We start from the raw sequence: 27518 nt of genomic DNA on the forward strand, positions 1-27518 counted from the left end.
CCTCTACAATTAGCTTATCCAAGTTTTCGATAAATTCTTCTGCTGCCTTCCCATCAGCACTCTCTGACTCACCACTCACTTTCACGTTATGCATCAAAAAACATTGAAGCACTTGAACCACACAGAGCTAGTACTAAACATGGTATTGTAGTCTGGTCCTGCTTTTTCTTTAAGCATCTCAAACAAGCTTCGTGCCCTAACAATGATTGTCAATGTGTTAAGAGGGATTCGGTTTTGTGTTTGGTCTTCAATCCAAACCATAAGCAATTTCTTCATATTTGGTATTCAAAAAAAAAAAAAAAATTGCCATGGAGTTGATTCCGACTCATAGACACCCTACAGGACAGACTAGAACTGCCTCATAGGGTTTCAAGGAACACCTGGTAGATTTAAACTGCCAACATTTTGGTTAGCAACAATAGCTCTTAACCACTATGCCACCAGGTTTCCATATTTGATATAGGTCCCCCTTATATTTTCCTTAGTCTTGTAGCTTTCAGTTGAGCCAATCCCTTAACAGCTTGGAGAATTTCTTGTTTTTGAGGACCGTCATGATTGTTGAGTGTGACATGCCTAAATCCACTATGTTCACTTCTCCGATAGAGATTTCTGAACTCTGTTATAACCAGCCTGGATATGTTTGTGGTCTGATGTTGCCTTAGTGAATACTATATGGCCCATGACTCTACTACAATAGTCTATATATCAGATTAGGGACAGTGTGAAGAGTCTCTGTTATCAAGGACATTCATTTTGTCAGAACAGTCAATTTCTTCAGACTTCTGGGGAAAAAAGAATGTGCACTTTGTCATTTTATTCAAGTAATCAGGCCATCCTCTCTGTGCTGACAATCTCACCAGCTGCACAGAAGATATAAATATATTAAACCTCTCCACACCCTACCCCAAGGAGAATATCTGTTAGGAGATTCACAGTGTTGAGAGTAATTGAGTTTCCTTATGTGAAGTTAAAAAATAAAAAATACATGCACAGTTTCTGGCAAGTCAATTCTGACTCATGACAACCCCACACGTGTCAGTGCTGTGCTCCATAGGGTTTTCAACGGCTGATTTTGGAAACAAATTGCCAGACCTCTCCTCCAAGACACTTCTGGGTGGATATAAACCTCTAACCTTTTAGTTAGCAGCTGAGCATGTAAACCATTTGTACCACCCAGGGACTCATGGGGAGTTTGTTGTAGTTATTCGGCACCATCAAGTCGGTCCCCACTCGTAGTAACCCTATGTAAAAGAGAACAAAAAACTGCCTGGTCCTGCACCATTCTCACAACTGTTGCTGTTTCAGCCCATTGTTGCAGCCACTGTGTCAGTCCATCTCCTCAAGGGTCTTCATCATTTCCTCAGACCCTATAACTTACCAAGCATGATGCCCTTCTCCAGGGAATGGTCCCTCCTGATCGCATGTCCAAAGTACGTGAGATGAAGTCACACCATCCTCACTTCCAAGAAGCAATCTGGCTGTACCTTTTCCAAGACAGATCTGTTCGTTCCTTTTGGCAGTCAGTGGTACATTCAATATTACCCAACATCGCAATTCAAAGGCATCAATTCTTCTTTGATCTTACTTTTTCATTGTCCAGCTTTTGCATACACATGAGGTGACTGAAAACACCACGGCTTGGGTCAGGTGCAGCTTAATCCTCAAAGTGACATCTTTGCTTTTGAACACTTTAAAGAGGCCTTTTGGAGCAGATTTGCCCAATGCAATGTGTCGTTTCGTTTCCTGACTGCTGCTTCCATGGACATTGATTGTGGATCCAAGTAAAATGAAACTCTTAACAACTTCAATCTTTTCTCTATTTATCATGATGTATATTGGTCCACTTGTGAGAATTTTTTCTTTTAGAGCCCTGGTGGTGCAGTGATTAACAGCGTGGCTGCTAACCAAAAGGTTAGAAGTTTGAATCCATGAGCCACTCCTTAGAAACCCTACGGCATAGTTCTACTCTGACCTACAGGATTGCTATGAGTTGGAATTGATATGATGACAACTTTTTTTTTTTATGTTGAGGTGTAATCCATACGGAAGGTTGTAGTCTTTGATCTTCTCAGTAAATTCTTCAAGTCCTCTTTGGTTTCAGTAAGTAAGGTTGTTCCACCTGCATATCAAAGATACGCAGGCTGTTAATGTGTCTTCCATCAAGCCTGCTGTTACATTCTTTTTCACACAGTCTGGCTTCTCTGATTATTTGCTCTGCATACAGATTGATAAGTATGGTGAAAAGATACAACCCTGACACACAACTTTTCTGATTTTAAAACACTCAGTATCCCATTGTTCTGTTTGAATGACTGGCTCTTGAACTATGCACAGGTTCTGCATGAGGACAATTAAGTATCCTGGAATTTTCTTTCTTTGCAATGTTATCCATAATTTGTCATGATCCACGCAGTTGGATGTTTCTTATAGTCCATAAAACACAACATCTTTCTGGTATTCCCTGCTTTCAGCCAAGATCCATCTGACATTAGCAATGATATCCCTCATTCCATGTACTCTTCTGAATCTGGCTTGAGCTTCTTCTGGCAGTTCCCTGTTGATATATGCCTGTAACTGTTTTTGAATTATCTTCAGCAAAATTTTCCTTTTTTTTTTCATCTTGTTAAAGAATGCTGTTGGTATTTGGATAGGGATTGGATTGTATTTGTAGATTGCCTTGGGTATAACTGACATTTTCACAATGTTGAGTCTACCTATCCATGAGCGTAGTATGCTTTTCTTTTTCTGGAAGTCATTTTTGATTTCTTGAAGTAGTGTTTTGTAGTTTTCTTTGTATAGGTCTTCTACAGCCCTGGTTAGATTTGTTCCTAAGTATTTTATTTTTTAGGTTCTATTAAAAATGGTATTGCTTTCCTGATTTCCTTTTTGCAGTTTTCTGTATTAATGTATAGGAATCAGAAAGATTTTTGTATGTTTGTCTTGTACCTTGCTACTCTACTGAATCTTTCTATTAGTTCTAGTCATTTTCTTGTGAATACTTTAGGGTTCTCTATGTATAGTATCATATCATCGGCGAATAGGGATAGTTTTATTTTTCCTTACCAATTTGGATGGTTTTTATTTCTTTTTCTTGCCTTATTGCTTTAGCTAAGACTTCCATCACAATATCCAATAGGAGTGGTGATAAAGGGCATTAACTTTATATGGAAAGGAAAGAAGCCCAGGATAAGTAAAATGTTATTGAAGAAAAAGAACACTACCTGACCTCAGAAGATACTACATAGCTACAGTAGTCAAAACAGCCTGGTACTGGTACAAATGACAGACACATTGACAAATGGAACAGAATCAGGAACCCAGATGTAAATTCATCTACCTATAGCCACCTGATCTTTAACAAAACCCCGAAGTCTACTAAATGAGGAAAAGACAGTCTTTTTAACAAATGGAGCTGGCAAAACTGGATATCCATCAGTAAAAAAGTGGAGGCGCAGTGGTTAAGAGCTACAGCAAGCTGTTGCTGCTAATCAAAAGGTCAGCAGTTTGAATCCACCAGGCACTCTTGGAAATCCTATGGGGCAGTTCTACTCTGTCCTATAGGGTTGCTATGAATTGGAATCAACTCTATGGCAACGGGTTTGGTTTTTGTTTTTAATATACAGCATAAACAGCATACAAACTGTAATGAACAATACACAAACACCAGGAGATAAGCTAGATAGCTGGGCTATTCTAAATATTAAACACTCATGGTCATCAAAAGACTTTACCAAAAGAGTAAAAAGAGAACCTACAGACTGGGCAAAAAATTTGGCTATGACATATGTGACAAAGGTCTAATGTCTAAATTATATAGGAAAATTCAACACTTATAATAAAAGAGAAATAATCCAATTAAAAAAATCGGCAAAGGATATGAACAGACACTTCACCAAAGAAGATATTCAGGCGGCTAACAGATACATGAGGAAATGCTCGTGATTCACTAGCCATCAGAGAAATGCGAATCAAAAGTACAATGAGATACTATCGCACCACAGCACTACTGGCACAAAGAAAATAACAAATTTTGGGAACATTTCGGAAAGACTAGAACTCTTACGCAGTGCTGGTGGGGATGCAAAATGGCACAATGATTTTGGAAAACAATACGGTGTTTCCTTAAAAAGGTATAAGTAGAAATACCACACAATCCAGCAATTCCAATTCTAGGAATATACCCTAGAGAAATAAGGGCCATCACACCAATAGACGTATACACAGTCATATTTATTGCAGCATTATTCACAATAGCAAAAAGATGGAAACAACCTAAGTGCCCATCAACAGATGAATGGGTAAACAAACTATGGTACATACACACAATGGAATAATACTCAACGATAAAGAACAATGATGAATCTGCAAAACATCTCACAGCATTGAGGAATCTGGAGGACATTATGCTGAGTGAAATAAGTGAAACACAAAAGGACAGATACTGTATGAGACCACTATTATTTTAAAAATACAGGAAGATGTTTCCACACAGAAAGAAATAATCTTTGGTGATCACAAGGCAGGAGAAGTGTAAGGAGGGAAAAACACTAACTAGATGGAAACCTGGTGGCGTAGTGGTTAAGAGTTACGGCTGTTAACCAAAGGGTCGGCAGTTCAAATCCGCCAGGTGCTCCTTGGAAACTCTACGGGGTGGTTCTACTCTGTCTTATAGTGTCACTATGAGTCAGAATCCCCTCGATGGCACTGGGATTGGTTTTTTTGTTTAGATGGTAGATAAGTGGTAACTTGGGTGAAGGGTAAGACAGTATACAACACTAGGGAAGCCAGCAAAATTTGACCAGGGCAGAGTCACAGAAGCTTCACAGACACATTCAAATGCCCTGAGAGACCAGGCTGCTGGGCTGAGGGCTGGGGGCTGTGGTCTCAGGGGACATCTAGCTCAATTGGCATAGCAGTCTATAAAGAAAATGTTCTACAGTCAACTGTGGTGAATAGCAACTGGGGCCTTGAAAGCCTGCCAGCGGCCATGTGAGATACATCTATTGGTCCCGTCCCAACTAGAGCAAAGGAGAATGAACAAAACCAAAGACACAAGGGAAAGGTTAGTCCAAAGGACAATTACCACAAACTCCTCCAGAGACAGAGAACAACTAGACAGTCCCCTGTTACCACCATGGACTGCTCTGGCAGAGATCACAATAGAGGGTCCCAGACAGAGAGGGAGAAAAATGTAGAACAAAACAAATTCACACACACACACACACACACACACAAAAGCCAAACTTGCTGGTCTGATGTAGACTGGAGAAATGCCAAGAGTATAGATGGCCCCCAGACACCCTTTTAACTCAGTACTAAAGCCATTCCTGGTGGCATAGTGGTTAAGAGCTACAACTGCTAACCAAAGGGTCGGCAGTTCAAATCCACCAGGCACTCCTAAATTCTGTGGGGCAGTTCTACTCTGTCCTATAGGGTCACTATGAGTTGAAACTGACTCGAAGGCACTGGGGTTTTCTTTAAAGCAACTCCTGGGGTTCTCCCTTCAGCCAAAGATTAGTAGAGCTATAGGAAACCCTGGTGGTACAGTGGTTAAGGGCTATGGTTGCTAACCAAAGGCCAGCAGTTCAAATCCACCAGGCACTCCCTGGAAACCATATAGGGCAGTTCTGCTGTATCCTATAGGGTCGCTGTGAGTCGGAATTGACTTGACATCAATGGGTTTTTTTTTTTTTTTCTTTTAATAGGGCCAACAATAAAAAACATGAAGGATGTGTTTCATAGTTCAATTATGTATATGAGACTAATGTTCATATCAGCCCAAAAGCAAAGATGAGAAAGCAAGAAGGGACAGGGAAACTAGACCAATGGGAACAGGGAACCTGAGGTGGAGAAGGGAAGAGTGTTGATACATTGCAGAGTTGGCAACCAGCGTCACGGAACAATTTGTGTATTAACTGTTTAATAAGAAACTAATTTGCTATGGAAGCTTTCACCTAAATCACAATTTAAGAAAAAGAAAAAAAATTACTTGCTTGTGATATTAATGATACTGTTTGAGAATTTCCACATTCTGTTGGATCAACTTTCTTTGGAATGAGCACAAATACAGATCCCTTCTAGTCGGTTGGCCAGGTAGCTGTGTTCCCAATTTCTTGGCATAGATGAGTTAGCCCTTCCAGTTGTTGAAACATCTCAGTTGGTAGCCTGTCAATTCCTGTAGCCTTATTTTTTGCCAATGCCTTCAGTGCAGCTTGGATTTGTGCCTTCAGTATATCAATTCTTGATCACACGCCTCCTGAAATGGTTGAATGTTGACCAATTCTTTTTGGTACAATGACTCTGTGTATTCCTTCCATCTTCTTTTGATGCTTCCTGTGTCATTCAATATTTTGCCCATAGAATCTTTCAATATTGCAACTTGAGGCTTGAATTTTTCCTTCAGTTCTTTCAGCTTGAGAAGTGTCAAGCGTGTTCTTCCTTTTGGTTTATGTGGAGTTTAAAAAAAAAAATGTGGAGTTTAGAGGAAAGTAAATATAACTGGATTTTACTAATACCACATGTGATTGGTGAAATCAAAAACAAATTAACCAAAAATGAATTTCCAGAGCAATGAAGAATAAATCAAATTTGCCTATTCTCTCCTTTAAAGATTATATTGCTTTTAATAGCTTAACTTTATTACCTGATAGATGAATATGTGCACTAAACTTAACAGGACTGAGACTGTCAGACGGTGATAAAACCCAATAACCATTGTTATCAACAGATAACTAGGCCAGAGTCATTAACATTTTATTCATCCTCAACACCAAATTACATATGCTTGAGAAGACGAATACCCTTTTCCTCTCACACCATGGAAAATGACAGCTTTTTATTAAGTCTATCTCTTAAACATTTGGTGCTTCTCCCTGCTGCCTAACAGTGGGAGCTGAAGCTTCTGGAGTTTTTTATTTATTCATATGGCATTTGCCTTGATGTTTCCCAAGTAATAATACGTAGTAACAGAGACAAATGAGAGTTCTGCATCATCCTTTCCCTCAGGGCAAACCAGGCACAAATATACCACTAATGAAAAAAATCTACAGAGCAGGACAATAAATAGCAGGCATAAAATGGAGAAAAGCAGTTCCCAAGCACAATTTTTGAAGAAAGATAGCAGAGAACAAATAACCTACTCCAAGTGAGGGAAGCCTTCCTCAGCTTTCACATTATAAGGTAGATTTTAGTTTCCTCTTTTAATTATTTCCCACTAACCAGGCTACTTCTAAATCTGAAATCACTTACTTTGGCTTCCAGATATAGCAATGGCCTCAATGGTGCTTTATTAATCAGGTGTCATTGAGCTGGTTTCAATGCATGGTGACTCCACATGTCAGAGTAGAACTGCATACCGTAGAGTTTTCAGTGGCTGAATTTTGAGAAGTAGATCACCAGGCCTTTCTTCCGAGGTGCTTCTGCTGGAACTCAAACCTCCAACCTTTCAGTTAGCAGTTGAGTGCATTAACTGTTTGTACCAATCAGGGATTTCAGTGCTTTACTAGTTAAATGGTATTTGTTCTTAAGTAATAGCTGAAACAGAGAGATTTTTAAATAATAAAAACATAATTAATCAAGTCATGCTTATTTCCTGCTAAGTAATTTTTCATTTACTCAACAAATACCTTGTGAGTGCCAACTGTGTGCCAACTACCATGCTAAAGCAAAAAACCAAACTGAAGCAGTTGTCATCAAGCCGATTCCTAGTCACAGTGACCCCATGGATACTGGAGTACAGCCATGCTCCAGAGGGTTTTCAGTGGCTGATTTTTCAGAAGTAGATTGCCAGATCTTTCTTCTGAGGTACCTCTGGTTGGATTCAAACTACCAACCTTTCAATTCGAGACAAGCGTATTAACCATTTGCACCACCCAGGGACTCCAGGATAACACGCTTGGTCCCGGGAATGCATGAGTGAACAACGTGTAGTTTCTGTCTTCAGGAAACTTTAGTCTAGACAGGAGCAACAGACCACTGAATGGTCCAGAGCTCAATGAAGCACTATCCAGATAGTGTAGGGCTTTAGGGAAAGATGCTCAGAGATAATGTTTAGCTTGAAATTGGAAAGATGCAGAGGAATCGGTCATGGAAGGGAGCTTGAAGTAAGGACGTGTGATGGTTAAAGTTGTGTGTCAACTTGGCTGGGCCATGATTCTCAGGGGTTTGGCAGTTATGATGTAGTTTGGCAGCTATGTAATGATGTAATCACCTCCATAATGACAGCTGATATAATGTGATCAGCTCCATGATGAGTTCTGCTATATGCAGCCAATCAGTTGTAAGGGAGTTTCCCTGGCAGTGTGGCCTGCATCCAATATAGGCAGACTTTCTGGCAAAGCTCACTGGCTTTTGCTTACTCTGGATCTTGCAGCTGGCCTCCGTTCATCTGACCTCTGGTTCTTGGGACTTGAACTAGCAGCTACCTACCAATCTTGGAATTCATCAACTTCTGCAGCCTGTGAGCCAGTGACCTGCCGTCTTACATGCAGATTTTGGATTCACCAACCCCAGAGGCTATATAAGTCAGGAGAATCCTCCAGCCTGACCCATGGACTTGGGACTTTTCAGCCTCTACAACTGTGTGACCCATTTCCTTGATATAATTCTCTCTCTTTATCTCTCTCTCTGTATATATACATATAAATATTGGAAACCCTACATTGTCCTACAGAGCTGCTATGAGTCAGAATCTACTCGACAGCAATGGGTTATTTATATATACATATATATATATATGTTTCACTGGTTTTGGTTCTCTAGAGAACTCAGCCTAAGACAGAGAACAAGAGAGCTGTGGGGCCACTGATCCTCAGGAGAAGTTTCCACACGAAGGGGCAGGAAGTGTAAAGGCCCTAAGAGCCAAAGATGGCACTGAGAGACCTATAGACTCACAAGTTAACACCTACCAGTCTATCCTGCAGATTATTCAATTATATGCTAATGCTGAGAACGGGAATTGTTAGGACAAAGAGCCCTAAACATCCTACCAGTGTGTGTATGTCCCGTGGTGTTTCTATCCACATGTACATAACTCAGGTTGCACCTGCTTGTCCCCTAGCCTACTACTGAAAGGTCTCTAGTTTTCCATATAGTCCAATCCCCCCAACTCTGTGCAGTTATTTCTAGAGACACTCAAAGGGAATTAAAATTGTCCTCATAGATTAATGCTTCTCAAACAGGGATCACTTTGTTCCTCAGGGAACATTTAGAAATGTTGACAATAAGACATTTTCAGCTGTCACTACTAGCATTTGTTGGGTAGAAGCCAAGGGTGCTGCTGAACACTCTTCAACACATAGAACAGCTCCCACAACAAAGAATTACCTGGCCCCAAATGTCAATAAATGAGCACTGTCAGCCATTACAGTATTTCTGAAGTGATCTGACAATATGCAGGTCTAAACAAGGAAGTTTTTCTGCTCTGATATTCATCTCTAGGGTTGTTTGGAGCTATACCTTCAGACACCAGGCTACAAGTTTCCTCTCCTCTGCTGCTGAGTACACTTTAAAGGAAGAGTTTACGAAGCATTCACCAGTGGATCGCTGTTGTCACTGTGGCGTTCTTACTTCTGGCCTTCCTCCAATAGAGTCCACAGTCTTTGTCCCAAGAGGACTTACTTGCCCTGGTTACCTGCAGTTCCCAGAAGGCAATATGTCTCCAAATGGGCTTTGTTAACATGTACAATAATAATGTATTCCTCAGCTGACTCTTCCTAAGTGCACATTTTTTTCATTTATTCCTCTACACTACAATAAGTTTTACTTTTTACGGATAAAGTTATTAATGCTGAGGGCAGTCAAGTAACTTGGCCAGCTTGTCCAGCGAATAAAAAAAGTGGAGTTCTGACAGAGACTGGAGAAACCCCAAGAGTATGGCCCCTGGATACCCTTTTAGCTCAGTAATGAAGTCACTCCTGAGGTTTATCCTTCAGCCAAGTATTAGACAGGCCCATAAAACAAAACAAGACTAAAGTGGGGTACCAGCCCAAGGGCAAGGACTAGAATGCAGGAGGCGACAGGAGAGCTGGTAACAGGGAACCCAGGTTCGGAAAGGAGAGTGCTGACACGTGGTGGGGTTGGTAACCAATGCTACAATACACGTACTAACTGTTTAATGAGAAGCTAGTTTGTTCTGTAAACCTTCATCTAAAGTACAATTTAAAAAAAGAATAAAATTGCCATCCAACCAAAAAAAAAAAAAAAAGTGGAGTTATTTGACTCTTAAATTTATGCTTTCAACGAACTCAACTACATGTAACCCAAACAGCTGAGACCCTTCAACGTACCATAACAAGTCCAGGTTAACAAAACATAAGCAAATAGAATAAATTTGCAGAAAAACAGGGAAAATTTTAACTGAACATATATATGCTTAAGACATTTAAAAGCCATATTTGCTCTTTCCTCAGGCCGCTTTCCAATCCAAGTTTCTCTCCTCCCTAAGTCTACATCCATCTGCCGACATACACACCATCTCTATAATTCTGCTGTGCTGAGCAATTCAGCTTGGACTCTCAGCCTGTGAGCCCCATCAACAATAAGAAGAAAAGGAAATCAGAAGTTAGTTGTTTCTTTCCACCTTAAAGGACATGTAATGTATTGTTTCTTAAGATTGTCTCTTGGGAGTTTTTGTCTCTGAACTTCTTGTTTTCAAAGTCTTCATTAAAAAATAAAAATAAAAAAAAGTTCATAGGACTGAGGAAATAGGGAAATAAGAGAGTGTTCTCTTGCTAAGAAAATTTAAAAATTTTTCTTTATCACTCTGCCATATATAATTAAACCAGCCTCTGAATTAGCTTTTAAGATTTGCTCTACCTGAGTGCAAGATCATTAAGTCATTATAGGAATCATGTAAGTTACTCTTTATAATGTACCAAACATCGTTTATTCATTTACTTAATCCCTGCCCCTCAAGAAAAATAAAAACAAAAAACAGTTACAGTAGAGTCGATTCCAACTCAGGGGGGCCCACGTGTGTCAGAGTAGAACTGTGCTCCACAGAGTTTTCAATGGCTGATTTTTCAGAAGTAGGTGACCAGGCCTTTCTTTCCAGGTGCTGCTGGGTGGACTCAAACCTTCAACCTTTTGACTGTCAGCTGAGCACATTACCTGTTTGCACCATCCAGGGACTCCTCTTCAATCCAGGAGTCAGCAAACTCCAGCCCACAGATCAAATTCAGCCCATTGCTTATTCACATATGGCCCACCACCAAGAATGGTTTTTACATTTGTTACATAATAAATGGTTGTTTAAATATCTGTATAATATCCTCCATTTTGCCTCTTGGCCCACAAAGCCTAAAATATTTACATCTGACTGACCCTTTGCAGGAAAAGTTTGCATAACCCTGATTTAATCAACAAATTCGTGACATAGAAACTGTCATTACCTGCATTGTACAGATGAAGGGACTGAGGCTTGGAGTGAGTAATAGATTTATCTAGGGTCACACAGGTGGAAAATGGAAAATACAGGATTCCAGTCAACATTCTCTGACTCCAAAACAACCACCTCCTAACCACAATACTATATAGCCCTCCTTTCCCCATGGCCTAGAGTCAAGAGCACATATCTTCTAATAGGGTAAAAGAGTAATCTGAAGAAAGAGATGCTTCTTTCTCAGATCCAACTCTAATTGGGCAACCTGCCATCCTTGTGGGGCTGCAGTCACTGATTTGCTCTTCTGGAGGCCCTGAGATGGCACGTGCTGCCTGAGTCATTACTCGCCTGCATGTCACATGGCTTTCCGCACCCAGCATGGTGAGGGCGAGAATGCTTTCCTTAGAAAGCAAGGCGAATCAAAGCAGTGTGCTTCATGCCCTGAAGTCATACAGAGTTCCTGTTGAACCAGTCCTCACTGCCCTCACAGGACACAGGCATGAATTCATGAAGGTCTGGGCTGGGAGATAAATGGATCAAGTTGGGGTAAACCTCATGTTGCACTTGGAATTATCCCTCTCTGCCAATAGCTAAGGGTTTTTCACTACCTGGTTCTTTCTGCCCTTCAGGAAGTACTTTCTCAGGAAGTTCTCTAGTCTGTCTCTGGCCCTTACTGGGGCCAGAGACAATCAAATCCCAGTGTGGGGCAAAGTAGCTAAGCTCGGACCACAACCACACCTATATGTAACTGTAACCACAAGAGAAAAGTCAGGAAAATGTGATAGACGTGCAAATATATCAGACAAGGTAATTATGGAATCCAGTCACTTTTTCTTAATTTCTTCTTTCCCTATAGAGTTATATTTCCATTCACTTTGGAGGACGTTCATTATCAAATAAGGATCATCCTCAGAGACTTTTCTCCAAGGCCATGTCCCGAGATTCTTTCAAAAAAGTGGCACAAAGCTGTGGCTAAGGCTCTGTGATTATCATTCGTGACCATCTGTGTTCAAACGCCAGCTCTGTGGCCCTTGTTCAGTAACTCAGCCCTTCTGTTTCCCTATTTGCAAAATGGGTGTAATCATGGCGCCTGCCTCACTGGGTCATGGTAGCGCTCATAAATGTACAGCACTCTCAATGATAAACAGCACAAACTATGACATGAAATGAATGCACACCCTGAAACAGCTCACAGCTTTCGCATTTCAGAAAAAAATAAGGCTTTCCCATAGTTTCCATTTAGGGTTCCATTAATTTAATTTTTTCCTGAGACAGGAAGGGAAGATATTACTTTAAACCAAAAGTATTTAAAAAGGAATAAAAGTTTAGAAAGTATATGCTGAAAAGGGGAAGCTACTCTAATGATACAAAGGTATATGCAATACGTTGTAATATCCCATTTTTAGAAAGTTCAAACCGAGTTACATAGTGAAGTGAGCTTGGTAAAGATTTCCCTTTCTTCCTTTTTTTCCCCCCCCAAACTCTATGAATTCCAATTTCCTTTTTATGCCTAATTTAAAATACCAAGCCAGAAATAAGAAGGTTGAGTCTCTCTGTGTCTTGTGGCATCACCAAAAGTACACACTTCTCTCTAGATGTCTGCTTTAAAGATGGAGAATAAGGGAAGAGTTATAAGGATAGAGATTGCCAAGGAAAGTATAGAAGTGCTGGGGTGATTGGGTGGAAAGAAAAATAGGAAAAAAAAAAATTGTTCTGAGTTCCCATGGCCTGCATGTTATCTCTGGTTGTTTGTAGCCCTTTTTGATAGAATATTATCTAGGTTTCCTTTCCATTTATGTGTCAACTCTATCTTTCAATCTATTTACAGTCTTTCAGTCTCAGATTTTAGAATCCCAAGTTCTTACTTTCTGACAGATAAAATTTTGAAAATACAGTTTTGCTAGATCACCCCTGGAAACATAATTATTTACAGGAAGGAATTAATCTCTAATAGTGAATATCTGTTATATAGCAGGCAGTAAGAGAGCAAGTTAAGGCAAGGGGCATCACTGAGATCACCATTAATGGCACCCTTGGTCATCTGCTGAGGTAAAGACTGAACTTGGTTAAAATACTTGAATTACTGGGAAGCTGAAGCAATCGTAGAGAAAAGAAAATAAGAAGCAGAGACGGTTATTTTTTCACACTGCACCCATGATTTTTCTTTTTCCTTGGATAGAAGTTGTGAAAATTGGGTGTGCATCCCACATGCAGTAAATGTGGGTAGGATGGAGTTGGAGGGGTCTGATTTTTATCTAACATGGCTTGAAATTTTTCTTATTGTGAAAAACCTTGCCTTTGACATTACAAAAAGAAAGGAGAAACACCTTTTCTCTCCTGGTGGTTATAACTGGATAATGCTTATATAATGTTTAACTTACAATATATTAAGATGTTCTCTTTAATTTGCTTTTTTATTTTATTTAACACAGCCAGATTTAAAAAAAAAAAATCTATGTGTCAACACATGGATTCTTTCAAGGGTTCTACTCAAGCAACACTACAGAACTCTGGTATATTTTTAAAACTCTCTGCTACTCTATCTAATACACTGTAAAATACAGATTTTTGGGAAAGAATGTAAAGCTAAAGACAGACCAATAACTAATATCCCTAAGGAAGAAAACCTACGTTTTCAAAGCCATTCTGTTTTAAATAGTTTATTCTTGCAAACTTTTCGTGCCCACTCAACTTTACCTCTCAAAAATGTGTAAAAACAAACACTGTGATATTATGATTTATGGAACTAAATAAAATCCTTCACACTGCTCATAGCATTGACTCTTCAAAGCAAAATATAGCTTTTACGTAATATCCATTTAGTGTTACATTAATTTTATTTCCCTAAGATACAAAAATATGTGAGGTGCTGTAAAATACACTAATGATGCCCAATATGACCTCTGGAAAAATATTACTTTAAACAAAAGTAGCAACCTACAGTGTAGCTACAGGATGAGCAACAGCTGGCAGTGGTTGAAAAATCTAACCCTCAGAAAACCAATACCTTCAAATCCAGGAGGGCGGTCACCGGAAATAGGGGAATCTTTCAGAACTAGAGACTCAGCCTGTGGATTAGGATTTAGAGATGGTGCTCCAAGATCTTTTTAGGTGGGTGGGAGCCTAGCAGAAGCCCTGGTGGTGCAGTTGTTAAGTGCTTGGCTATTAACCAAAAGGTCAGTGGTTCAAACCCACCAGCTACTCCATGGGAGAAAGATGTGGCAGCCTGCTTCTGTAGAGATTTACAGCTTTGGAACCCTACTGAGCAGTTCAGCTCTGTCCTATAGGATTGATATGAGTCAGAATTTGACTCAGTGGCAATGGGTTGATGATGGGGAGTCTGGAAGAATAAAGATCCTATAGGTGGAGAGATGTAATAAGACCATGACTATTAATAACAAGACAGGTATCTTATTTCCATAAATGGAAACTAAGTTTCCCAGGATGAGGGTGTCTTAGTAAACTATCGTTGTGTGCCTTCAAGTCGATTCCAACTCATAGCCACACTATACGACAGAATAGAACTGCCCTATAGAGCTTCCTAGGCTGTAATCTTTATGGAAGCATGTTGCAAGATCTTTTCTGCTATGGAGACCCTGGTGGGTTCAAACCTCTGACTTTTCAATTAGCAGTTGAGTGCTTAACCATTGTGCAATCAGGACTTCTCCTTATTAAGCTAGTGCTGCCATAAAACAAATATCATAAGTGGATGTCTTTAAAGAACAGAATTTAAGCTCACAGTTCAGGAGGCTAGAAATCCAAATTCAGGACGTGGTTCTAGGGAGAGGTCTCTCACTGTCAATTTCAGATTCTCATAGCTGACAGCAGTCATTGTAGATGCATCTGTCTTCTTCCATTTTGTCCATTCTGCCTTTTTTGTAACTCAGAAGTGATTAGATTTAGAAACCACCTTTCTATAATTTAATTAACATAACAAAGAAAGCTCTATTTCCAGACAAGGTTATATCCACAGGTATGGGGGTTTGGATCTGAACATATGTATTTTTGGGGGACACAATTCAATATGTAACAAGCCAAAACCTAATTTCCAGCACTGATTCAAAGAGTAGTGTTAGATCACAAGGGTAGCTGTATTCCACAATTAGAGACCAGAGTCTCTGAAATTCTTCCCCACCAAGGTTAAGATGGGTCTTGGAAAGTTGAAGGGAGTCTAGGTTAACGGAGACAATTAGGAACTCCCAGCTGTGGAAAGAGCAGATGGAATGTTGGAAACAAGACAAGACCTGACAGTGGAAACTTAGAGCAAAGTGTAATTAGAATTCTCACTGGGAAATGAATGGAAAGGCAGTGTTGGATTGGGAAAATTTTGAAGGATGAGTGGGATTGAAATAAACAAGGAAGAGAGGTAAAGGGCATTCTTGGTGAAATTACTAGCGTAGGCAAAGAAACGGTGAATTGTTTTTGAGAAATAACAATATTTATTATGTGGTTCAGCAATGGGTGAGTGAGAGGAGACCAAAACAAACAAACAAACAAACAAACACCTGTTGCTCTCGAGTCGATTCTGACTCATACCAACTCTATAGGACAGAGTAGAACTGCCCTGTAGGGTTTCCAAGGATCAGCTGGTAGATTCCAACTGCTGATCTTTTGGTTAGCAGCTAAGTGCTTAACCACTGCACCACCAGCAAAGAGAGATGAGTAGAATTAGTCCAAATGATGATTGGCCTTGAGTGTCGTTTTGAAAAATTTGAGCAAGCTGTATTTGAGGAATGACAAGTTAGCAAGGGTGAGAGAAGGAATCAGAGTAAGTAGAATGGGCCCAAATACTGGCAGGCTTTGTGTACCCTTTTGGGGAATTTGAACTATAGGAATTGGTTGGTATTAAATATCCAAGAAGGAGAACAATTGGACTTAACTCTCTTTTGGGAAGATAACATTGGAGATAGATAGTGTAATAACTTACATTCTAAACTGGGCAAGAAATAATAAGTTCCCCAAGTAGGATAGTAGTAGCAGTTACCATAAGTCATTTGAGGAAATGTAACTTCAGTAAAATATGCATGATTTAGTGAAGGTCTGAATACTGAGATAAATAAAAAGTTAAAATTTAAAAAGAAACTTATCTGCTTTCTTTGTCACTGTGTAAGCTGCCCTAGAATTTCTCAAGACTCGTGAAAAAAAGAGGAGTGCTGGGACTCACCGCTAAGATTCTGATTAGGAGATCTGGGGAAGGGCCTGGGCATCGCTGTTTTGAACAATAATTGGGGAATAATAATTGCATACATCATTCAATGTTTAACAGATGAAATTCATAGAAAAGATGTAGGGAGACATTTCTTGATCTGGGTAGATGTTACATTAGTGTGCTTTATGATAATTCAGTGAGTTGTACACTTATAATTCATGTGCTTTTCTCTATGTACTTTAAGCTTTAATTAAAGTTTATTAAAAATACATAAAATGTTGAAACCCTCATCCATTGCTGGTAGCCTTAAGGAATGAGACACATACACCCACTGACATCAACTATTCTACGGGTGCTATGTTCATCTGTGTTCCAGCCAGACACGAGCCATACAGTGTTGGCAAAGTGAAAGCCATCATTATTATTTACAAAAGACAAACACTAAAAAGTAACAACAGATTCTCGAAGGGGAAATGCTTACCCTTCCCCAAATTACCCTGGTCCATTCTCATGTTGCTGAGCAGGCACACTGTGGTTCAGGTCAGATGCTGTGTTCATGTCACCGGTGCCTCCAGCTACCACTAAACTACTCAGTGCTTCTGCTCTGCCACTCGGCCTCCCTGGGCCTTGCCTCGCCGGCACCAACACGAAGACCCTGCACAAGATCTCCCAAGCCTCTGCCACTGGGCCCCTGTAAGCCTCTGCTGCTGGCTCCTGCCATGTTACCTGGGCCTGCAGGCCTCTCTTGCTGCCATACTACCCAGGTCCTCACTGCCCAGGGGAAGTGGTATGTACCCCTTGCACAGGGCACGCTCAGGACTCTCTTGCCCTGCACAAGCAAGTGTTGCAACTCTTTCAGCTCTGCCGGCAAGCCTCCTGCCCAGAGGCATCTGGCTTTGCTGTGCTGTAGTACCCCTGCACAGGATCCGCCAAGGCAACCCCTGCATGAGGCACACTCAGACCTCTGCCCTGTACAGGCAAGTGTTACAACTCTTTTAACTCCACTGACAAGCCTCCTGCTCAAAGGAGCTCAGCTTTGGCTTGCGTGCCAGCAAGCCCACTGCAGCTGCCTTGCTCCATCTCACACTGTCTTCAGTGTTACAGCTCTCTCTTCTGGGTCTAGGAAGTTCTCATCACAGGGACACTGGGTCCTTGGTCCAAAGACACATTCTGCTCCAGATTCTTCTTGATGAACGTGAAGTTCCTTCCAATGTCTGTGGGGTTGGCCTTTATATAAGCAGACTTTCTGTCAATTTTAAGGCATGGCTCTCCCAGTAAGATCATGAACTGACCAAGACTCTCAGTAGACGGTAAGTCATTCAGTTTGTGTAGTTTCATCCAATCAATTTGTGGGAGTTACAAGACAATGGCTAGGAAGGCCAAACAAAAGTGATTCATTGAACCATACTGATTAAAAAAATAATAATTTAAATTAATAGGAATATACTTACATGGAAAGTTGTACCTTATACTTAGAATTCTTTCCTTTTTGAGTATTTGAATATTTTCAGAAGTAAATTTTATATAAGGTCAAAACAAAACCTTTAAGAAACTGATTCTATATTCTTTCTCTCCCCAAAATATGAAGAACATATTCTCACATTACAATAAAAAATAAAACTAGAAATTAATAGCAAGTGTATAATTTTAAATATTTTCACTATTAAAGATAAAAAGTAGATGAGTTAAATATTCAGTGCAAGATGATACAAAATTTTTTCAAAAAAAAAAAATAAAGCTAAGACCAAGGTAAAGATAATTATCAGTGAGTTACAAAATAGAAAAACCTACTTGAAAGATCTATGTAAATAGCATGATATGTCTGTCTTTCTTGTTATCTATTACTGCCGTATCCAAAAATTGCTTGACATATTGTTATGGATTGCATTGTGTCCCCCAAAAATGGTGTCAATTTGGCCAGTATTGTGTGATTGTCCACCACTTTTTTCATCTTATGTGATTTTTCAGGGTGTTGTAAATTTTGCCTCTATGTTGTTAAAGAGGCAGGATAAGATGAAGTTATGTTAATAAGGCAGAACTCAATCTGCAATGTTAGGTTGTGTCTTGAGTCCATTTCTTTTGAGATATGAAAGAGAAAAGAAAACAGAGAGACAGGGGAACCTCATGCCACCAAGAAAGCAACACTGGGAGCCGAACACGTCCTTTGACGTGAGCTGAGAAGCTCCTAGTCCTGGGGATCATTGATAATAAGAACTTTCCTCCAGAGCCAACAGAGAGAGAAAGACTTTTCCTGGAGCTGGCACCCTGAATTCAGACTTCCAGCCTCCTAGGCTGTGAAAGAATAAATCTCTGCTAAAGTCATCCACTTGTGATATTTCTGTTGTAGCAGCACTAGATAACTAAAACACACAGTTTTATGAAATTAAAAAAGTATGTAGCCTACATAGCACTCACAGAATTAAATGCATGGGTACCATATTCAGCATATCACTGAGTTAGGCATTCGTTCTCTAGACCACTTGAAATAGAGAGAGGTACAAGAGGCTAATTTGACTACAGAAAGGGAGAGATATGCCATGAATATTAAGATGTCATGGAAAGAGAAAGCAAATAGTGGTTTTAAAAATAAGTTCCAAAATAAAAGTTATACTAACTCATGATTTTAGATTTGCCAGTGAACTGCTTCTCAAAGAGATGATGCTAAGTAGTATGCTCTCAGGAGCCCTGCTGGGTCAGTGCTTAAGAGCTACAGTTGCCAACCAAAAGGTGGGCAGTTCAAACCCACTAACTGCTTCTTGGGAACCCTACAGGGGCAGTTCTACTCTGTCCTTTGAGTTGGAATCTATTCGACAGTGGCAGGTAAGTAGCATGCACTAGGTGCTAAGTAGTTAGAATTTATTTTATGATAGTTAATGATTTGTCTAAGGGTACAGAATGATCTATTTTAAGTGCTCTTTGAAAATAAAACAGCCTTTTATACATATATATATATTACCAAACCAGTTTCCATCGAGTCAATTCTGACTCATAGCAACCCTACAGGACAGAGTAGCACTGCCCCATAGAATTTCCAAGCAGCACCTGGTGGATTTGAACTGCAGACTTTTTGGTTAACAGCCATAGCACTTAACCAGTGCGCCACCAGAGTTTCCTTATATATATATACCTCTAAAACTCTGACAATAAAAACCCAAGACAAACAGATCATATACAAAAATTGTAAGTGAGAAAGGAGAATGAATACAGATACAGAGAAACAAACAAACAAAAAAAAAAGATAATTTTAAACATAATATTGCTATTTCCCAAATTTGAAAATCTCAGCAAAAGTCATAATTTGAGGGAGGGGATATTAATTACTAAATTCAAGTTGATAATTCTACAAAATATGAATACCAACAACCAAGTGCTGAGAAAATTATCCCCCAAAAATTGCCTCCACAAAAGGCTGAGATTGGATGGTTTTACATCTTCAAGAAGCAGATAATGCTAGATTACATGTTTTCTAGTGCACACACACACACACACACATAAATTGAAAAGCCAGCCTTTTCACTTCCTGAAGCTGACAAAACTTTGATATCAAAACCAGAAACGTGTCATTTAAAAAAAAAAAAAAAAAAGGACTAATGTTTGGACATGGCATGAAAATATGGAGAAAAAAATTATGCTAGTGGAAGTTTTACAAGACCAACATACTTTTGGGGGTGGTGTGTGTGTGCGCACACATATAAAGAGAAAGAGAGCCCTGGTGGCAAATTGGTTAAATGCTCCCCTGCTTACAACAAAGGTGAGCAGCTTGAACCCACTAGCCAACCTAGGGGCAATTCTCCTCTGTCCTATAGGGTTGCTGTGAATCGGGATCCACTTGATGGCACACAACAACAACATATATATTCAAAACTTATAGAAAATTGGAGGTCCTTCCATTTTGGGGTGTTGACATTGGGTTTGGCCTTGCTTGATAATACTGAGAGTACAGGATCTTTCCCATGTGCCCGTTACAATGCCTTTTATACATCACCACAGCTCTTGTTACAGTCGTGCTGCAAGAGAGGGGTGACCATGACTCTGGCTGGTGGTCTCAGGTTGCACGTCTGGCAGTGGCGGTTAGGGCAGTCCTGTCTGATTCCAAAGCCCCTGTTTTATTTTCCTCAAGAGTGTGGGCATTTTTATTTTGGAAATCATTTTTGGTCAAAGTTACAGAAAGTAAATGGGAGACATGAGGGGCTAGAATAGATTTCTACACCCTCCAGCAGCTGCTATCCTCGCCTAGCACATCATCGGTGCCTTTTTATTTATTTAATGGAATATGTATAATTTCTGGGTGATTTTAAGCCTTTCCTAACTCTTCTGTGGTAACAACAGATCTCCAAAAGGGGTTTACTTTAAGAAATCCTTAACCCTCATTCTGGTAAAATCCACAAATTGATCACTCTGTAATTGCTGCTGAAGCAATTTATAAGCATTCCTCGCCCTGTAGATTGTCTAGTAAGGGAGAGGGGGCAACATATATCCTCAGTGAGCTAAACCAAAACACACACCAAACCCAGTGCCGTCGAGTTGATTCCGACTCATACTAACTACCCAAAAAACCAAACCTTCGAGTCGATTCCAACTCATAGAGACCCTACAGGACAGAGCAGAGCTGCCCCAAAGGGTTTCCAAGGCTGTAAATCTTTACGGAAGCAGGCTACCACATCCTCCACCAACGGAGCCGCTAGTGGGTTTCAACCTTTCAGTTAGCAGCCAAGCGCTTAACCATTAACCACCAGGGCTCCCTAGTGGACTAATTAGACATGATTATTATTGTTACTTATTTTCTGTAGCATTCATAAAATAATATATATCTTTAGCAAGAACAGAATATTTTTCTTTTTTGCTCTAAACAGTTGCAGCCTAAACTAGGAAAACAAAATATTTCAGGCCCTAGATATAATACCCAAGGGAGCTAAATGTTGGAGGGGGTTGCCTAATTATTATTTATTTATTTTTCTGACTCTGCTGTGGGAACCTTCAATCTTGATTTCTTTGAGTCCCAGGATCACAATCTTCAGGAAGAGATTCCAGACACGCCTCTCAGCCCAATCCCTAATCTTAGCTCAGGAAACCAATAAACTGCAACCATACACGCCAGGATGTTTTCCCAACCCTCAGCAAGGGCTCTGACACCAGCGTGTTGTCAATCCTCTCTCCTCGTGTCCTGTTTCTGGTTGATGACATCTGACAAGACATCAATATACCCCCATGATCTGCCCGGGGATATTGATATCCAAGTATATTTTTCATTTGAATAGAAAAATGGCAATTATCTGTGATTTAAAAAAAAAAGAAGAAGAAGTAAAGTACTCGGATTATCAGATGACTGGAGGAGCAGAGGATGGTATCATAAACAGAAGGCAAGAAAAACATTTTAGGGAATCATCACAGTTAAAAAAAAAAAAAAAGCTTTGCTAAAACAGCTGAAAAAGAAAAAAACAAAAATTTCTTTACTTCTCTATGCCACTCAAAATTCCAAAGCGAACATTTAAAATCTTCCCAGCACTGAAGAAGTGTCACTCCCGAGACTTGCGACAGAGGCCCTAGGAAAAGAATACAATCTGTATTTCACTGCTAATCATGCACTTAAAAGGGGCTACCATTTTAAAAACAATCAACCCTTGGCATTTAAGTGTTGACAAGATGTCCTAAAAAGGCACCCTGAATATTTGAGAAGAAGAGATGGTTGGTAGGGATATACTTAACCATTAATGCAAAACACATGCATTTCTAAAATAAACTTAAATTTCAATTTTTTCATTTATTTCCGCTTGGTCTAGATTTTATTTTATAAGTCATTTTACTTTGCACTCTTATGAAGTCCTTCTTCGTAAAAGCAGGTAGTCAGCCTTTTCAGAATGATAAAAAACAAAATGCAACTGAAAATGTTAAACTTAAAACTTCACATCTACAAAAGTCACCGACTTTTTTGCAACTTATTCACCCTTCCAACTATTAACTTGAGAAAAATATGTTATTACCTGGTCCTGTATGATATTACAGAAGCCCTGGTGGCACAGTGGTTAAGTGCTATGCTGCTAACATAAAGGTGGATGGTTCGAACCCACCAGCCACTCCTTGGGAGAAAGATGTGGCAGTTTGCTTCTGTAAAGATTTACAGCCTTGGAAACCCTATGGGGCAGTTCTACTCCATCCTATGGCTCGGAGTCAGAATTGACCTGATGGGGGCAGGTTTTTATATGCTATTATACACTTACCCACATACTAGGAGGAAGTGTACGTGTGTGTGCACATACACGTATATCCAACTACTCTTATCTATAATCCAGATTTTCATCCAGGCGAATCTCTAACAACTCGCTAGAAATAAAATCTGATAGGAGATTTGTTAGCATAGAAGTAGTTTTAGTAAAAAGAAAATTATCCAAAATTATTTGTTCCCAGGTGCCTTATTGACCTGTAAATTTGGTATCTGTCTGTATATGAACACTACCAACATAGTATTTGGAAATGCTGGTGACGTAGTGGTTAAGAGCTACAGCTGCTAACCAAGAGGTCAACAGCTTGAATCCACCAAGTGCTCCTTGGAAACTCTATGGGGCAGTTCTTCTCTGTCCTATAGGATCACTATGAGCCAGAATCCACTTGACAGCAAAGGATTTTTTTTTTTTTAAACCTGGTATTAAAAGAAAATTCTGTATTTGGAAAGGGGGAAAGATGTTACAAATCATGTTTGGGAACAATTATAACATGAAAAAACTTTCTACAGATAGGCAACCAGATTATATTTTGCCCAAGTTTTTGCTGAACAGATTTTTAAGAACATCTATTTCTTTGCCTGTCCTATTGAAAAGAAAATAGAATATTGTTTTTTATCCAGATCTCGATGAATAAATAAGTCAACAGCTAATTAATTCAGTCAGCTGCTTAGTGAAGAATTAGATGCAGCAAAGCAAATACAAACTTCTAATTTTTAGTCACTAGAAACCTTTTTTTTTTTTTTTTTTAGAAACCTTATCCAAAATGCAGATAAAAATAAAAATGCAGTTTAAACATACTGATGTTACCATCAAAAATAAATGATTTCAGCTGGGCTTGGTTAAGCTCTTAGTGTGTGTGATAGCTTTCAGTAGAGGCTCAAAGCTGTTGTGTATTTGTTGAAGAAACAGAAACATATATTAATATAATAACGGCACTTCATTTTCTCCTTATGGTAAGAGAAAAAGTTAAGTGACTTCTGTTACCTTGGATAATGAATCAATCCTGGAATGTTGATGGGAGAATATAGGACAACATGTTAAGGAAATGTGGACGGAATTGATGTTCCATCCGACGTGCTAATAATAACACCATGCTATTTTTTAGGAATTCCTTTTTTATCAAACACCATGAGGACCAGTTTCTCATCCTAAGAACACCAGTGTGCTCTCTGGGAAACAGCCTACCCTCTTTATAATTAAAACCTGTATTGTGTCTTGTCTAGAAATCTGAACAAAAAAAACCCTGCTAAATTGAGAAGTGTGTGGTATCTTCACTCCTTGAAATGGAGACTATGGCTGTGATAAGAATGGACTCAAATATTTTGAAGAAAGCCAAAGAGTCACTCAGAAAAGGTTTATTTATACTCTCCTGGAGGAAAGAGGAAATAATTTCACAACTTAAATATTCTGCCACAGATACAAGTGAAAAATCTTACCATAGATGATCTAGCAAGAAGGTCCCTTTTTTCTTGCACAGAGCAGATTATAATGCAAATTAAATTGAAAGGAAACCTGAATTTTATCTCATAAAAGAAGATAGAAACCTCTCAGGCAGGAAACTGGTTGCCTTATCAATTCCAAAATTATAAGAAATGGCCCTCTAGCTGGAGGACCATAAAACTAAGCAAGAATATTTTGCATATGAGACCATTCCTTAGACCTAGCCCCAAAGCAGATCTGTAGTCACTCATAGATTTATCAGTGATGAAATCAGGCACACTCAGATTTTCCTTCCACTGATCACATATGCAGTCAGAGTCAATGGATTGTCTTTGGCCACTTTCTCATGGAGAAATGTGAGTGTTGTTTTCAACTCCTGGGTCAAAAACAACCTCTTTTCAAACAGTAACACAAAACACAATAAAATATAACCTTGTTTGTGGGGAAGAGTTTTAATTTTAAAACAGTTTTTAGTAATATTCTAAGAGATCTATTACATTTGCTTTCCAAAATGAAAAAGGACTACATTACTCATTAGGATGTAATGAACTTTTCAGAGAATAGAAATACAATGATTCTTAATTGTGAGTCAGTAAAAATAGCTGCTTTAGTAGCATTTGGGGTACTTTCTAACCATGAAATTCCATATAATTCAGTCATCTATATTAAAATATAATCCAGTGAAAATCATGCAGATTATTATTTTTCCTTCTGCTTCAAATTAGAGAGACAGAGATGAATATGTTTGTGCTATCATGTTATAAACGTAAGAAACAATCTTGCAAATATTTCCTATTCTCAATGGCTAGATTATTACCTTGTTTTTCTAGTCTTTTTTTTACTTAAATTCAGGAGACAATAGCTTTAGCAGGTATATAAATAGACAATGGCCTTTAGGGTGTAAAAGGTGTGACTATTAGAGATTTACTTCTCTGAAGCAAAACTTCTAGTTATTCTATTTATCAGCTGCAAAACAAATGTTCCTACATTCACTCCATTTGATAGATTCAAAACTATCCCATTCTCTCTTCCACCTTTGTTTCCACAAACTACTGGTGGTAGTTTTGTTATTATGCCACATAAACTAGTTTTTAGGAAGGATAAATCGAGAGACTGCTAAATGTGCCTGTTTTGTCTGAGTCATGTGCACCCAGTACTATGATGTTCTGCTCATATTTCCCTGTGTCTCCCTAGAGTACTACGAGTTTGGATCATGCAGCCACAATGACAGAAGGGTCCAATAACCCTCTTTTTTTTCACCTGTCCTGTCTTGGCAGGGTTTGTGGTACACTAGTGAGGACCAAGAAGCCATGGTGAGAAAAGAAGCATTAATCCCACTCTCCCATGAACCTGTCTCTGGAATATCATTGGAGTTTGCTGGCTTATGGGAATTACAATATGTGACAGAGTTGTTTCTTCTTCTAACAAGGGACCACTCATCACTCTAGCAGGAGAGCTGTGAACCAGTGGGCACTAAGGGATGTACACTTATGGTAACATCTATCTGGACCATCTAGAGACAAATTATTAAGACAGAAAGATAAACAAGCCCTATGGTAGGAACATATGTTAACCTTACTTTGGGATATTTCACATGCATTTTAATGATTTCTGACATTTAAACTTACTTTTCCAAGACTGTCACTCTTCCAAAGACTCCAAACTAGCACTGAGAAGGAGGAGTTAGGCACATTGACCATTTATCTGATTAGCCATTTCTTCAGGAAGTATGTACTAAGCCCTTCCATGTGACAGACACAAGAAAGACACAGCTTCTGCCACATGAAATACAGTCTAGTGACATGTCAGAAAACTGAACTGAATTAAGGAGAGCAAATGAAGCTTCTCGTTTAACAACCGTGACAATGACATACAGATGAATTTAATAATCAATGTCATTGTTGTTGGGTGCTGTCCAGTCAATTGTGACTGATACTGACACCGTGTGACAGAGTAGAACTGCCCCAAATGGTATTCTTGGCTGTCACCTTTATGGAAGCAGATCTCCAGGTCTTTCTCCCATGGAGCTGCTGGTTTGGTTCAGTTAGCAACCAAACACTTAACACCATTGCATCATAAAGGCTCCTCTTAATAATCAATAAGGGATACACTTATCATATATGTATATTTATTGTATATGTATATTTAGGAAGACCCTCAATGACATGGATTGACTCAATGGGCTCAAGCATAGCAAGGATTGTGAGGATGGTGCAGGACTGGGCAGTGTTTTGTTCTGTTGTACATAGGGTCGCTATAAGTTGGAATTGACTGGATGGCATCTAACAACATATTCAGACAATTTTTCAAACACAGCAGGCAGTAGAGCATCACTAATAGTACTGAAATAAAACTAAGGACTAATTGCAGAGTTGCTAATTTTTATTTTCTAATCAGATAATCCTTTAGAGTTATAGCTTACTGATACTTCTAAACATAAGCCTAATTGTTAAATGCATGCTTTTGTCTGGGAGTTAATACTAGACGTGACTGAAATCCTTTAATCCTTTAGGGTTATAGCTTACTGATACTTCTAAACATAAGCCTAATTGTTAAATGCATGCTTTTGTCTGGGAGTTAATACTAGACATGACTGAAATCCTTTTTAAAGGAAAAGACCAGAAGGATAAAACAACATATTTATGTGATAAATATGGAGTTAGAGACAACTTGTCGAATACTAACAGCAACAACAAATGTATACATGTATTTCTTAGTAATTATAAAAATATATTCCTTAGTAATTATGAAGATCTCTTCCAGTCTAATAGACTGGTTCCTAATTAGTGTGTTCATAATCTATTCTTAGCTTTGGGAAATAATGTCTTTTAATTTATCAAACATTCTTTATCAATATGTAGAGAGTTTCTGGTCTTCAATAAAATGAAATTACTTCTAGTTGTTTGAAAAAACAAAAAAATATATATTAAAGCATGTTTTATAATACTCAGGGTTTTACATAATTTAAAATGCTAAAATGGATTTTAAACCATTCAAGGTTAAAATTCTGCAGATTTTCACAAAGTACATCAATCCTGATGTCCAAAGCTAGTCGGTGTCTACAAAGAATTCTACTCCCTTTCACACACTCTAAGCAGCTGTAAAGAGGAGGAAAGAGTGGAAAATAGAGTGATGCTAAGGAGCCCTAGTGGCTCAAAATGTTAAGCACTTGGTTGCTAACCGAAAGGTTGGCAGTTCAAACCCACTGGTGTCTTCGCAGAAGACCACTGATGCAGAGAAAGACTTGGTGATCTGCTCCCGTGCAGGTTATAGCCAAGAAACCCCTATGGGACAGTTCTACTCACATGGGGTCTCTATGAGTTGAAAT

The sequence above is a fragment of the Loxodonta africana genome, chromosome 17 (genome assembly GCF_030014295.1).
Source record: "Loxodonta africana isolate mLoxAfr1 chromosome 17, mLoxAfr1.hap2, whole genome shotgun sequence".
In the NCBI taxonomy this organism is placed as follows: Eukaryota; Metazoa; Chordata; class Mammalia; order Proboscidea; family Elephantidae; genus Loxodonta; species Loxodonta africana.